We start from the raw sequence: 15074 nt of genomic DNA, 5'->3' as shown, positions 1-15074 counted from the left end.
AAATGAAGAATAAAAATCACATGATCATCTCAATAGATGCAGAGAAAGCATTTGACAAGACACAGCATCCATTTATGATAAAAACTCTGAATAAAATGGTGTAGAAGGAAAGTACCTCAACATAATAAAGGTCATATATGACAAACCCACAGCTAATATCATCCTGAATGGTGAAAGACTGAAAGCTATCCCTCTAAGAACAGGAACCAGACAAGGATGCCCATTCTCACCACTCCTATTTAACATAGTACTGGAAGTCCTAGCCAGAGGAATCAGGCAAGTAAAAGAAATAAAACGGATCCAAATTGTAAAGGAAGAAGTGAAACTCTCACTATTTGCATATGACATGATTTTATGTATAGAAAACCCTAAAGAATCCACCAAAAAACTTTTAGAAGTAATAAACGAATATGGTAAAGTTGCAGGATACAAAATCAACATACAAAAATCAGTTGCATTTCTATACACTAACAACGAAGTAGCAGAAAGAAATTAAGAATACAATCTCATTTACAATTGCAACAAAAAGAATAAAATACCTAGGAATAAACTGAAGCAAAGAGGTGAAAGATCTGTACACCGAAAACTATAAAACATTGTTGAAAGAAATTGAAGAAGACACAAAGAAATGGAAAGATAGTCCATGCTCTTGGATTGGAAGAATTAACATAGTTAAGATGTCCATACTTCCTAAAGCAATCTATAGATTCAATGCAATTCCTATCAAAGTTCCAACAACATTTTTCACAGAAATAGAACAAAGAATCTTAAAATTTATATGAACAACAAAAGACCCCAAATAGCTAAAGGAATCCTGAGAAAAAAAGAACAAAGCTGGAGGTATCACATCCCCTGATTTCAAAATATAACTACAAAACTACAGTAACCAAAACAGCATGGTACTGGCACAAAAGCAGAATAGAATCGAAAGCCCAGAAATAAACCCACACATCTACGGACAGCTAATCTTTGACAACGTAGCCAAGAACATACAATGGAGAAAAGAATGTCTCTTCAACAAATGATGTTGGGAAAACTGGATAGCCACATGCAAAAAAATGAAAGTAGTCCCTTACCTTACACCATACACAAAATTAACTCAAAATGGATTAAAGACTTGAATGTAAGACCTGAAACCATGAAACTTCTAGAAGAAAACATAGGAAGTATGTTCTTCGACATCAGTCTTAGGAACATATTTTCAAGCACCATGTCTGACCAGGCAAGAGAAACAATAGAAAAAATAAACAAATGGGACTACATCAAACTAAAAAGTTTCTGCACAGCAAAGGAAATGATCAACAAAATGAAAAGACAACCTAACAACTGGGAGAAGATATTTGCAAACCATACATCTGATAATGGTTAATCTCCAAAATATATAAAGAATTCATGCATCTCAACATCAAAAAAATTAACAACCCAATTAAAAAATGGGCCAAAGTAGTGAACAGATATTTCTCCAAAGAAGATATACAGATGGCCAACAAACACAGGAAAAGATGTTCAAAATCATTAACTATCAGGGAAATGCAAATCAAAACTACAATGAGATATCACCTCGCCCACCAGAATGGCTATAATGAACAAGACAGGAAACAACATGTGTTGGAGAGGATGTCGAGAGAAGGGAACTCTCATACACTGCTGGTGGGAGTGCAAACTGGTGCAGCCACTATGGAAAACAGTATGGAGATTCCTCAAAAAATTAAGGATAGAACTACCATATGATCCAGCTATTCTACTGCTGGGTTTTTATCCAAAGAACTTGAAAACACCAAGGCGTAAAGATACATGCACCCCTGTGTTCATTGCAGCGTTATTCACAATAGTCAAGACTTGGAAGCAACCTAAGTGCCCATCAAGGGACGAATGGATAAAGAAGATGTGGTATATATACACAATGGAATACTACTCAGCCATAAGAAACGATGAAATCCAGCCATTTGTGACAACATGGATGGACATTGAGGGTATTATGCAAAGTGAAAGAAGTCAGAGGGAGAAGGTCAAATACCATATGATTTCCCTCATTAAGTAGTAGATAATAACAACAACAAACAAACACATAGAGGCAGAGATTGGATTGGTGGTTACCAGAGGGGAAGGGGGGAGGGAGGAGGGCAAAAGGGATAATTCGGCACATGTATGTGGTGATGGGTTCTAATTAGTATTTTGGTGGTGAACATGATTAATCTATGCAGAAACAAAAGTATAATGATGTACACCTGAAATTTATACAGTGTTATAAACCAATATTATTGCAATAAACAAAAAATTAAAAAATAATAATAATAATTTACTACTCAAAGCCAAACTTCATCTTGTCAATTTCTCACAAATTTATTGCTTTTTTGTCTGTTTTAATCACTACTTTGAGTCTCATATTTCTATGAGACTCCATATGTATGAAATGAAATTTGTTTTTTTCTGCTGTTAATCTGTCTTCTGTCAATTTAATTATTAGACCAGCCAAAGGAACCAAGGAGGGTAGGGAGAAATTTCCCCCTCCCTGACAAATCACATTTCACAGACTATAGCCAGCCAAACTTTTACAGAGCTTTGGAGTGTGGAGAGAAATTACTACCCTTCACTTCCTAGAAGGTAGGTAGGAAATTAAAAACTAAAAAGTGTAAAGAGGATGGCAAGATCTCACAAAACAGCGCACTTCAATTTCTGTACCTCCAAATTCTATTTGATTAGAGTGCAATATTTGTTTTAGGCTTGGGCCTCTTCAGCTGTACAGTCCATGCCAAAGTTCTCTCATCATCGAAGTATTAAAATCCTCACAGTCAATTAGCTTTGTCTGGTTCCAAGCTGGAATCTCCTCATCATTTGATACGTTGCCTCAAATAACCATTCAGTTTGTTAATCCCGGTGCCTAGGAAGTTGACTGGAGCAAATAAGGAAATAAGTTTAGAGAAGTAAAATACTCCAGAATAAGTGAACTTTTAGCTAGAGTATCTGATAGCTAAGATCATTTAAGTTGGAGTTAATAGTCCTGGATTGTTTTTAGTCTCATAAATTTCCTATACAAGCTAATCATAAGTGGTAGAACATAGGAAAGCAGCATTTTTTAAATGTATGTTCCAGTTCATTTCTTTAAGTTCAAATTCCCAAAACCTCCAAATAAGCACTTCTTCAACATTTTTCAGTGTGAAGCATTATTATAAATGATCTTTTCATATCTTTAAGGGCTACTGTTCTTTACGGATGTTGTTCAGTACCATAATCAGAAATGTTTAAACTTTCACACAAGTTTAAAGAAATTCAATTAGCGTTCTACTTCAGTGGATCTTATTACTCAAATAATCTATATTAATGTCATCCTTTGATGCTGTTAACTTCGCATTAAAGACTAAATACTAATTCTTTTAGTTATAAAATTTTCACTATGCATTTTGCAAAAATAATTCCTTTGAATGGAACCAATAAGTTAATTGTTTAAATCTGTTCCTACCATTGCACAGAGAGGACTTCAAATACGCTATTCTAGATAGTACAGATCCCACCTCCATAGTTCTTCTGCCAGTGTTTCTGGTCTTTACTATTTCCTTGCCTTTCTTCTTTCAGAGAAGCTGACGGTTTGGATAGTGGGAATGGGCTTCGAAGAAGGTGTGGTCAGAATTAACCAGAGATGAGGAGTACGGGGGATAGACAGTGGGTAGTGCTTGAAGGTAAGATGGTCTTAGAGCGCACGAAGCAGCTGGAGTGAAGAGAATGATCTTTCCCTTTTCTCACATCTTACCTTGTCTCTGATATGTTATAAAATTTTTAACTTGTAAATACTTTGATTCTTTTTAAAAAGAGCGGGTTTCTTCTTGTCTTCAAATTAATATCTTATTTAATTCATACATCCAAAACTTTGAGATATTTTTAAAACACTACCCTAACACAAATGATTATCAATAATTTGTATGTGTAGATACACACACATACACACACACACACACACACACACACAAGAATACAGAGCATATTCTTTCCCAGAATTTATTTATTTTATTTATTTATTTATTTTTTTTTTGTGAGGAAGATCAGCCCTGAGCTAACATCCGTGCTAATCCTCCTCTTTTTGCTGAGGAAGACCGGGCCTGAGCTAACATCTATTGCTAATCCTCCTCCTTTTTTTTTTCCCCAAAGCCCCAGTAGATAGTTGTATGTCACAGTTGCACATCCTTCTAGTTGCTGTATGTGGGACGTGGCCTCAGCATGGCAGGAGAAGCAGTGTGTTGGTGCGCGCCTGGGATCCGAACCCGGGCCGCCGGTAGGGGAGCAGGCGCACTTAACCGCTAAGCTATGGGTCCGGGTCCGGCCCCTCTTTCCCAGAATTTAAACAGAAAAAGTAATGAATAGAAGGATTTCAGAAAAAATTTTGAATTGCTGCAACTTTTCTTCTTCCAAATAGGAAACAGCTCATCAAAATTGTGGTTAAACATCACAGGGACAATAGCAAATCGTAACAACATGTGATTCCATGATCCAAAATATGCTACAAACTAGTCACTCCACTTATTAGAACATTTTTGTAAAAAATTAATGCAAAACTCATGTAAAATATCATCTCAAAGCTAATTGATGATTTATAGTAATGTAGCTGATTATTCTAAATCCCTAGGAGGAAGAGTGTTTAATAATAATAAAAGTATTTTGCACCTAGATCACGACAAAGGGGAAGAAATGAATTATTGTGTTATTCTTTGAGATTTCCCAGCCTCTTCCCATCATCTCTCTACATCTTGCCTGTTCGAGTATTAAGAGAATCTGAAAACATTAGAGTGAGAAGTGATCAAAAGGCTGCATGGTGCCATGTACTCCATATCCCAGAGATGTATTAAAATTGGGTTGGGGGAAGATGGACTGTGGGGAATTAACGGGCATGCTTTACCAAGAGATTACCTACAGCTACTCTGATAAGCTCAGCAATCTCGCAAGTGTTCCTTTCCTTTCCTACTCCTTTAAGAATTACACTCATCAAGTTATATATTGGATATAAAATTTTCATATAGGAAGTAATCAAATGATAAAATCTCACCAATATCCAAAAAGTTAACCTCTTGGTCTCAAGATAGTTCTCCAAGGATTAAGACTGGTAAAGAAATCTTGATCACATTATTTCTGTATTTCAAAATCAAACTGAAAACTATACAGGTTCAGAAAACTTTGGTTATAATCTATAGGAATCGGAGAACAAGATAAGCAAAACACCAAGGCAAGGTATAAGAATTCCCACTCCCTCACCTCCATTCTCATTGTAATGTACACCTTCTGTTTGCCCAACACTTTTTGAGCACTTCCTATATGTCAGGCACGGTGAAACAGGTATTTTTATCATCTTCATTTCACAAATTAGGAAATTGAATCTTAGAAAGATTATGTAGCTTAATCTTTAAGCTAGGAAAGGTCTCCAAAGCTCATAAGGCTTGTAACCACTCTAATTGTGACAAGACTCACTGAAGCCTAACAGCAAACTAATGAGGGTGTCATGGGATACTTTGAATTTTCAAGGCAAATTTGACACCTGTAGGAAACTTCAAAACTAATTGTTGGAGGTAGTTCAAGTTTCAGCTTCAGATCGCCCTACATTCCTTCAACGACATAGTATCTTGGCAAAGCTGGGTTTTCCTTAATTTTCATTTCACTAGTATCATAGGAAAATCAATAAGGAAATAAGTGTGGCAGTATCCAACTTGATTCTAGGGTTTGAGTTGTGCACTATCCATTAATAAATAATTGTGAATATTTAAAAACTAAATTTCTTTTTCTTACAATCTGTATGTATTATGTTTTCAAATGGCTACCACATTCTTTAGAATATAAATACTTAATCGTTTGGATTTAACAAGAATGAAATGGTTAGTGTTTCTTCCAGCCTAGGAGCATCATGGAAAAATTCTTGAGGCCCTGCGATAGTTTTGGGTCCATGTGGCTAGGCTATGGCACCCAGTAATTTCATCAAACACTAACCGAGGTATTGCTGTGAAGGTATTTTGTAGATGTGGTTAACATGTGTGACTTTAAGAAAAGGAGATTACCCTTGATAAGGTGGGTGGACCCAATCCAATCATTTGAAAGCCCTTAAGAGCAAAAAGTAAGATTTCGTTGAGAAAAAGAAATTCTGTCTCGAGACTGCAGCATCAACTCTGAGTTTTCAGCCTGCCAGCCTACCCTCTAGATTTCAGAATTGCCAGCCCCCACAATCACATCACCTGAGCCAACTGCTTAAACTAAACCTCTCTCTCTCTCTGTATTTGTCTACACACGCACGCACGCGCACGCACACACACACACACATATGTAGATTACATATCATGTGTGTATATGTATATATCCTACTAGTTCTGTTTCTCTGAAGAACTCTGACTGATACAGACACTAAGGGCTCCATGAACAGAGACTGTTTGGGAACCTCTGCACTAGCTCTACTATCTCCCAGTACATCTATAATGGCACTTATCACAATTGCCTATGATAATTTGTTGAACCCAAAGTTTAGAACCATTGCTTATCCTTTTTTTCCCCTTTTTAGTGCCTATCAATCCTGGTAACCGAGATATTATAGCTAAAGTTAGTGTCGTGTTGGTGAATGTTTAACAGCCAGATCTTAGGTTTTGAAGGGGAGCCCTAATTTATAGTGTTTGCCTATTTCCATAGTATAAATACTCCCACCATGGCTGATTTCTAATTACTAAAATGATGTCACTGAATTTTGAGTTGGGAAAAGATTTGCAGCAGCACGTCATTACATAACATTTCCTCCACACAGATACAAAGACCTCAAGAGTATAACTAATAATAAAATAGTGAGAAAGTGATGTTTTGAGTATTTATTACTTTTGTTTTTAACATAATTTATTTAATTGTAAATTTATACAATTTAATTTTCGATAATGACTGTGCTTAACAACAGGTTCACAAAATTCCTTAAAATTTAACCATCAGTTCTCCCAAGCTGGAATGTGCCAGTTCTAGCACACCACCACGAGAAGCTAAAAGTACTGTCTATTGCTGACTGGCTTCTTCTTTCAATTAGTTGAGTCCCCCAAATTCAATCAAAAAGCCCCTAGACCAACAGAATCTGCCATTTCCACAATCTACATTGAGATCTATGGGTCAAATACCTATTTGCCTCAAAGGAAAATCGGTTCTTCACAGTCATTCCTGACTGATAAAGTACAGTAAAGAATTCCCCAGAGAGAGAGGAGGAGGTGTAGAATACAGTAGCTATTCTAGGAATGGTGGAGAGTGGGGACCATGGCTAAACTGTGTCCTTAAAGGAAAAGTCACTACTAGTCATAAGCAGGGTTATCAGCACAGCAAGGTGAACCAAGGTGATTGACCCAGGTTTTGCAATTTTCAGTCCCAGACTGTAGCTGCTATTCTAGGACACAAGGACAGAGTTAAGGAGGAGGCTGTTACTCTGTGCTACTGTTATGAAAGACCTATAGTTCATTCTACCATAGCCATCTGCTCATACCCCTAATATTAAACCCAAACCAGTCATTATGAGCCCTATCTTATTTACCTGTAGTGCTCACTGCCTTAGCATGGATCTTGGCACATGGAAAGTTCTATAATAAATGTTGAATTGAAGGCACCTGACTCTTTTTGCTATCTCACTTATTCAATTACCACTCAATAGCACACAAGCAACAAAGTAGATATTATGCTTGGTGCTAAAGGATAAGAAGAGACTCTGTGCTTAAGAAGCTTGGAGTCCAGCACGGAAAGATGCATCTACGTGTTAAGGTCCACCTTATAGATAAGCACAAGATCTATTAAAGGACATAATTCTCAACATCCACCCACCTCCCAGACGCTGATGACTCTTATAGGGACAGTGTTAATGATAGACGCTCTTTGATTATAACTTTGCCTACTTGATTTCTAGGCAGGTAGCAGTAGTATTGCCTATCTCTTTAAATTTCTATGGCAGGCAGGAACATCTGTATAGTGGTTTCACTTGTTTCTTTCACTTCACCCTGGCTCAAGTATCTTTCAGACTGCAGGACCAGAAATCATTTAGTAGGTGTCCACAAGCTTTCATATTTAAGATAGAATAGAGTGGTTCAGAGCTCAGCATATGAATTTAGGATAATTGTTTCTTGTGAAAGTTCTGCTACCATGGTATGTATTGTGTATGCATTGGGTTGCAATGAATAATGTTTCTTATAGTAGATTGTAGGCAAAAAGTGTGGAAGCCCTGAAGTTTGATACTATGTAGAAACGATGATAGAAAGGGCAAAGAGCCCACTTACTAATGCATACTTGTGACACCACAAATAGCCAACGCTCCTTTAGATAGGATGAACTGATATTATGCATGTTTTCTTCTTCAATAATGCCAAGATGTCCTCCCTGGAAAAATTCTTTGACATGTCTAATCTTTATCATGCTTCCTAGAAACTTTTATACAGGCTTATTTTCCACTTATTTTTCATAAACACATTGTCTTAGGACCCATAAGGCTAATTGTTAACCTAGAACAGGGAGATTTAAGTAGCATTCATAAATATGTTGCAAATTTCATGCCTGCTCACAATTTATTTGCCATGCATGTCTTAGGAATTGCCAAAAATTTGACATTCAAATGTTCAAAGGTGTCCACAATCCTATAGCCTGAATGGCATCTTTATGAGCAGAGTTGGTCAGATCTAGTTAAGCTGCTCCGAAACTGATTGCCAAATCTACGCAAACAGTAATTCACCAGTTCCCAGTGACCTTCTGCAAGTCAACTGACCAGAGATGCTGACTTACATCTTTCTCTTTCTGTGACCCATACTGCATAAATCAAACCAATTGCCTCCTACAAGTTCACCCACAGATGATGATCAATTTCAAGTTTATTGCAGCTGTAATCCCACACTCATCTTTGCTTACTCAAGTTAGCCATTTTTACAATTGAATTTCGTGATCCTGTGGTGATATACAATAAACCAATTTTCAAAGTGCTTGTTTTTGACCCTGATAACAGCAGATCAGCATTCTTACTAAATTATATGACAGCTCACTTGAGAATTTAGGATTTACTGTTCAAAGCCCAATGGCCGTAAACTAGTACAGACCAACTCAGTAAAGAGGCCGAGGCTAGGTGAGAGTGATTAAGAACCTAATCAAACTGAACTGCATGTAAGCCTTTATGAAAAATTATTTTTCTTTCCCATAAAATACTGCAATTTTAGTAGGCACCTCTAAAACTATGATTGCAACACTGATCTTATCATATAGAGTAAAGTAATAAAAGGCAAAAGCAGCTAGAAATGTTACAAGATCTATGGTACAGTCTATAAGTGTATATTTCCTTAATTGTCTGCCTTCATGACAATGAAACTCCATAATATCTAACCTTTTACAACTCATAGAGCCATTAATTTATAATAATTACTTTAATTCCCACTAATCATTTAAGATGGATGCCCATAGGTAAATATCACTCAGTCTCTATTTCACAGATGAGTGATGGGAGGCCTACAAAAAGGAGATAGTCCTTTTCCCCTGGCATCACTTTTGCAATTAATAAAGGGCAAGAGGTCTCTTTCTAAAACTTGTGTGCAGGGACCCATACTTTAAAATGACACCACTTCAAATGCTATAATAAATTCTAGCATCCTTTCCAACCTGGGGCTTTAAAATGTCAGTGTTCAGGTGACACCAGTATAGTCAAGCATTATCATTCAAACATTCGTGTGATTAAAGCTCAGCCGTGGTTTTAAACCAAGAGGAATGTAGAACCTCAGAAGAGGTAGGAACAAAACCTCTCCTGAAATTAAAGCACATATCCCCATATATTTAAAAGAGAAATGAAAAGTCCAAATTGAATTTTAAAGAACATACTACATAAAGATGATTGAAAAATGTCTTTATATAGAACATAATATTTTAAAGAAATACCTTTTTTTTTCACACTTAAAACAAATATAAATAGGAATAAAAACCTAATACTTAGGGGACACCAGAAATAATCACAGCTTTTTCTTCTCCATAATCTCCTTTTTTGGGGATATATTTCTTAGACTGGCCTCAAAGGAGGCGAATGAATAGTTAACCTATATCCTATAATGGAGATGAAAACCATGTGTATCCTTGCTTTATCCAGAAATTAAAGTCCAAATATGCAAAATAACTGATTCAGTCTTATCATCTAACCTAAGGAAATACTTCATTTATCAGATTAGCTCTTCAGAGTAAGACATTAATAGGAAAGGGTCTCAAACCAGGCCCTGGTTTTGATGAAAAAGTTAGAGTGGAATGACATTTGATCTTTGGGGGCAAATATGGCTTCATAAAAGCTAACTTTAGCCTATGTCTATGCATCTCCTTATAGTTACTTGTCATTGCAAGTTACATACTCTATGGTTAGACTTTCTATACTAAATATGACTGAATTTTTGGAAGAGAAACTACACATAAGGATACATGTGGACCATTAATAGTAAGCAAGGAAGCTAGCTAGAGGTCCAACTTAGCCCAATTTATAATATATACATAACTTCTTTGATCTGGGTTACTGAGTTTATCTTCTCAGGACTTCTGTATAGTTCCTTGGGTATTAAGTTTTTGGGGTCCACACTCTAAATCCTTGAAAAATCCCCTGAATGTAAATAGTTTGTCCTCCAAGAAACTTACACTGATCACCTTAGTTGAGGCTAATCTACATGTCCCACATAACTGCATTAATTTTGGTCTGTGCAGTTATTATAGTGTTTGTTCCAATGTATCTGAGTTGTAGTTATTTATGGAGAAGTCTATATTTCCATTCATTTCTTGCCACTCTCCTTCTTAAGTCCTGTGCCAAACAAAACTTATTGACAGCACAAACATATCATGCTCATTATACTATGGACCTTGGCAATAATATTCTTTCAACATGGAAAACTACGAGCTTCTCTTTTGTACCTCCTCTTCTCCCCTCCATCTCTTCTCATCCATAAGGCCTCAGCATAAACACCACTTCTTCTGAGCCTTCCCTGATCCTTGAGTCTAGGTGAGGTATCACTCAACTTCCTGCTGTCCCATTACCTCTGCATATGGCCCTGCATTACTCATATCATTGAACTACAATGACCAGTCTATCCACCCATGTCCCTCACAGGAGCACAGCCTGCTGGAGGGCTAGGACTGTGTTTTGTTCATCAACTGCACTCCTACTGCCTAGCTCCATACCTGGCCCATAATGTCATTCATTTGGGTTCAGGAAATAAATGAAATAAAAATTAATTGATGCAATAATGCAAGTAATGGACTTTGCACTAAGTAGAATACAGGAGAATATTAGAAACACTAAGAAACAACTAATTTAAGAGAAACATTGTTGAATCGTGGCATATCCAGGGGATATGGCATATCCAGGAGAAGCTTTTCTGGTGAAGGCCCCAGTAACTGTGTCATACAAATGCAAAGTCTGTAGTGGAATTCAAACCACCTTTTTAAAATGATTGCTTTGAGCTCCCATTTACATTCCTTTAAAGAAATCTATTGGTAGTATAATTACCCATATACATAATTTTTAGATGAATATAATACCCCAACTGTAATCTAAAGGAGAAATTTTAAAAGTATGTCATTACAAATAATATGCATGTTAATAAGTAAATGCTTGGGCCATGGCTAAACTCGAGGCAAAAAAAAGTAGTCAGATTTTTTTTACCTACATGTACTATCACCATGAACACAACAGCTATACGTACAGACTAATTGAAGTGTGTTGGACTGGCACATCAAATATTACAAATGGCATAGCTCCCAGCGATAAGATTTTCTGAAGAAATGAACAACTTGGTAAAAATCTCCAAATGAAACAAATACAATAGTCTCTTGATTTACTTCATAGTGATATCCTAGAAAATTTAGAGTATATTAATATTGCATAACAATACTTTATAGTAAAATGGACTTAGGTTCTGGGCTTATTTTGTTGTAAACAGAATTTTTTTTCCCTATCAGAGAATCAGACAGGATGTTTAAAAGTTGTGCAGGATGCTGGACAAGTCTGCATTTTGCAGGAAAGTCTCACTCATGGCAGGGCACCTTATATCCTTGGTAACTCCCTACCAATTGCCAAGTCTAGAATGTTCTAGAGGAGATATCTGTCCTGGAAGAGAGCTGGATTAAATGAACTTAATAACCTTTTTAACTCTAGGATTCTAGAATACTATACATTCTTCACTAAGCATAAGATATTTATAACAAATATATAAGTGTGAGTAGAGTGTGAGCCATTGAGCTGAAATCATTGGTTGTTTTTTCATTCCTTGAGTCACAATACCTGTACATTCATCTACTCATTCTTTCAGTCATGTACTGAGTGCCTACTGTTACAAGGAGGTCCCTCTGGCACTTCCAAACAATTAAGCACCTTGGAATTTTCTACAAAAAATCAGCCTTGCACTCTAGTTTGAAAATCCCATTGATTGACCTCAAACTCAACCATCCTCCTGGGTGTCCTTCTGTCGAGTGCTTTCAGGTAGGTAGAGAAAAAGAATACCTCCTGAACAGACCAAAAATTAGTTCAGTTTCCTCTTTAAAGTGCCCAAGAGAGCCCAATACTTTATACTGCATAATACCCCCAATTTCCTGGAAAAATTCCCAGAAATAAGGCAAGGAGTCAGAGGTGAGTGAACCTGTACAAACCTATTAGAAGAACATCTGACAGTTTTCCCAGACAAACTCCTAGAAGCTATTCGATTTCACTGAGACTCAGGTTCATTTTCTTTTCCAAACACACACTCTTAGACAATTGGTTTTTGATAGCACATTTTGTGAGAAGAATCTTTAGCTACCTCTTGGGGGGCTTATTCCTGACACTTGGCTCAATGCACTGTGGAAAGCAAACGGTATGGCAAGGATTTGTTTCATCACCTCGCTGTGCAAATGGCTGTAATTTACAAGTTTGGAAGCACACATCCTCTTGGGACTCACAGTAAATTCTCCTTTCTTCTCCCTCCAAATTAATTTTGCTTTTCATGATTGCCCTGCCATAGGAGAGAGACATTGTATGTACAAGGAGTAGTGGAATCTAGCCAGGTTTGCAGCTTCCATAGGATTCATCCCTAAACAAATCCTGCTGGAAGACTACAGCTCTAGTTTGAGCCAACAACCAGATACAAATTTTACTATTAAGAAGGGTCTAGGCCATTTACAACAACAAAAAAAACAACCGTTAACTGCTCATTTCCAGTTCCTCCAAAAAAAGTCTTCTGCAGACTTACCACCTTTTGCAGAACTATTGTAACTAGAATCACCCCAGCACACGGCCAGGAACATGCACACATTCAGTGCTAGCTTGAGTAAAGGTACCCTGTCACTTCATACTGTGAGAAGGAATTAAAGACACAGGGCTTTGGTGCTTGAAAGGTGGTAATGGCATTGGCCCACCTCATGTAGCTGAGCTCGTTCTATCTTCCAGCTTCAAGCATCCTGGATCCTCTTTCTCTAAAATTACCTTTGGGTGTAAAAGAAGTCTCAATGTTTAAAAGAGTGTCTCAAAAGCTAAGCATAATATTTGTATGACTTAAGTGACTTGAACAAAGGGTGTGTACAAGTATGAGAATGACAAGTGTGGATCTCATTCTCCATATTAAGGGATAGACCAATGTAAACTTGTGCAAGGCTGTGTCCTGTGGGGAGAGGTTGACATAGGACTGAGGCAGTTCAAGGAAATCATATACACAGTCTGCTTCGCATCCTACAAGCTCCTCTCTTTTAATCCTCAAGCTACACTCCACGGTAGGTTTAATTGCACCTATTTATTCATCTGTAGAGGTGAAGCAACTTACAGCCAATGCCTACCTCTTCTTGAAACTGCCTTCACTTAGCCAGCATACTATTTTTTTCTTTGACTGCGTGCCTATTTCCGGTGATTTGCGGTTAAGGGGGCGGGTGGAGATTCTGAGTCCGAGACAGGGTAAAGTTTCTAGAAGTTACTTGTTAGTGCTGTCACTAGTTATTTCAGTCCCTCCTCGCCTGAAAGAGTTAGGTATTTTTATCTTTAATTTTTACTAGATGAAGAAAGTGAGTCTCCAGCTCACAAATCTCCTTTGATGTGAGCCCTGAATTCAAACGAAATTGGTCTGCGCTCACATGAGGGCTCTCTCATCTGTGACTTTCCCCTCTCTCTTCACCAAGGTTTAAGAGAAGGGCCTCTCTCTCTAACTCTCTTGGGTTCTCACACTCTTTTTGCCCAGGTTGCCACAGGCTTATTCCAGATTCAAACCAGTTTGCACCCGGCCCACCCCCTCCCGAATCCTGCTGTATACCCGGTCTGTGGGGACACATGGATCCCCGTACAGATTTTGAGAAAAGCTATTCAAAATGAGACAAAAAAGAGAAAGTTTTCAGAAGTTAGTCCTTATAAGAAACAAAAAGGAACAAACAAAAACTACCCAAGAAATGGAAAAGTTTTAGCAAGTCAACATTAAGACTTTTGGTCTTTGGAATCGTGGAGGCATGAGTTTGAACCCTTGTACTTCAAATTAGTAGCTGTGTGACATACAAAATCAGGCATGACAAAATACTCACAATCACAGCTTTGTAGGGAAGGTGAAATAGAATAGCCTATAGGAAAGTGTCTAACTTATAGTTGGTGTGCAATGATATTTTATATATTTTTTCTTTTCCTTTTTGATCCAAAGCCATAAATGGCATTAGAGATATACTTTTCTCTACAAAAACCCTCTCATTCTTTTCTCTTCCTTCAACCCTGATGTTAAAAGAAACCACTAGAATATTCTTCCAAGTGGCAATTTAGATGTGAACCATCAAATCCTCCCTTTCTAGGCTACTACATGTTGGCTTCCACTCCTTTCCATGGCAAAGTGTGGACTTGTGTTGGAGCTACTAAATTTGAATTTAACAGCCAAGAAATGCCTCCTGATTTCAGCCTATTTTCAGAGCACAGGGAAAAGACAGGTGAGAACTGAAGTTACCCACAGAACCTACATCTGCAGATTTTCCTTTGATGACTTAGCACTCATCTCCCTAGAGCATGGTCTTTCTGAAAGCTGGATTCTAATCGTTTACCTAGCACAACCAGAGTACAATAAATACGCAGTAAAACACACATCCAAAACTTCTGC

General features: G+C 37.3%; 1 protein-coding gene across 4 annotated transcripts in view; it reads right to left on the bottom strand.

The window, feature by feature from the left end:
• GPC6 (glypican 6) overlaps positions 1–15074 on the bottom strand; it is a 1065634-nt gene that overhangs the window by 801986 nt on the left and 248574 nt on the right. The gene's annotated exons all lie outside the window — the stretch shown is intronic.

This window comes from Diceros bicornis, chromosome 9 (assembly GCF_020826845.1).
Source record: "Diceros bicornis minor isolate mBicDic1 chromosome 9, mDicBic1.mat.cur, whole genome shotgun sequence".
In the NCBI taxonomy this organism is placed as follows: domain Eukaryota; kingdom Metazoa; phylum Chordata; class Mammalia; order Perissodactyla; family Rhinocerotidae; genus Diceros; species Diceros bicornis.
Note: the sequence above shows the minus strand (reverse complement) of the source record. Positions and strands in the feature narration are given on the sequence as shown.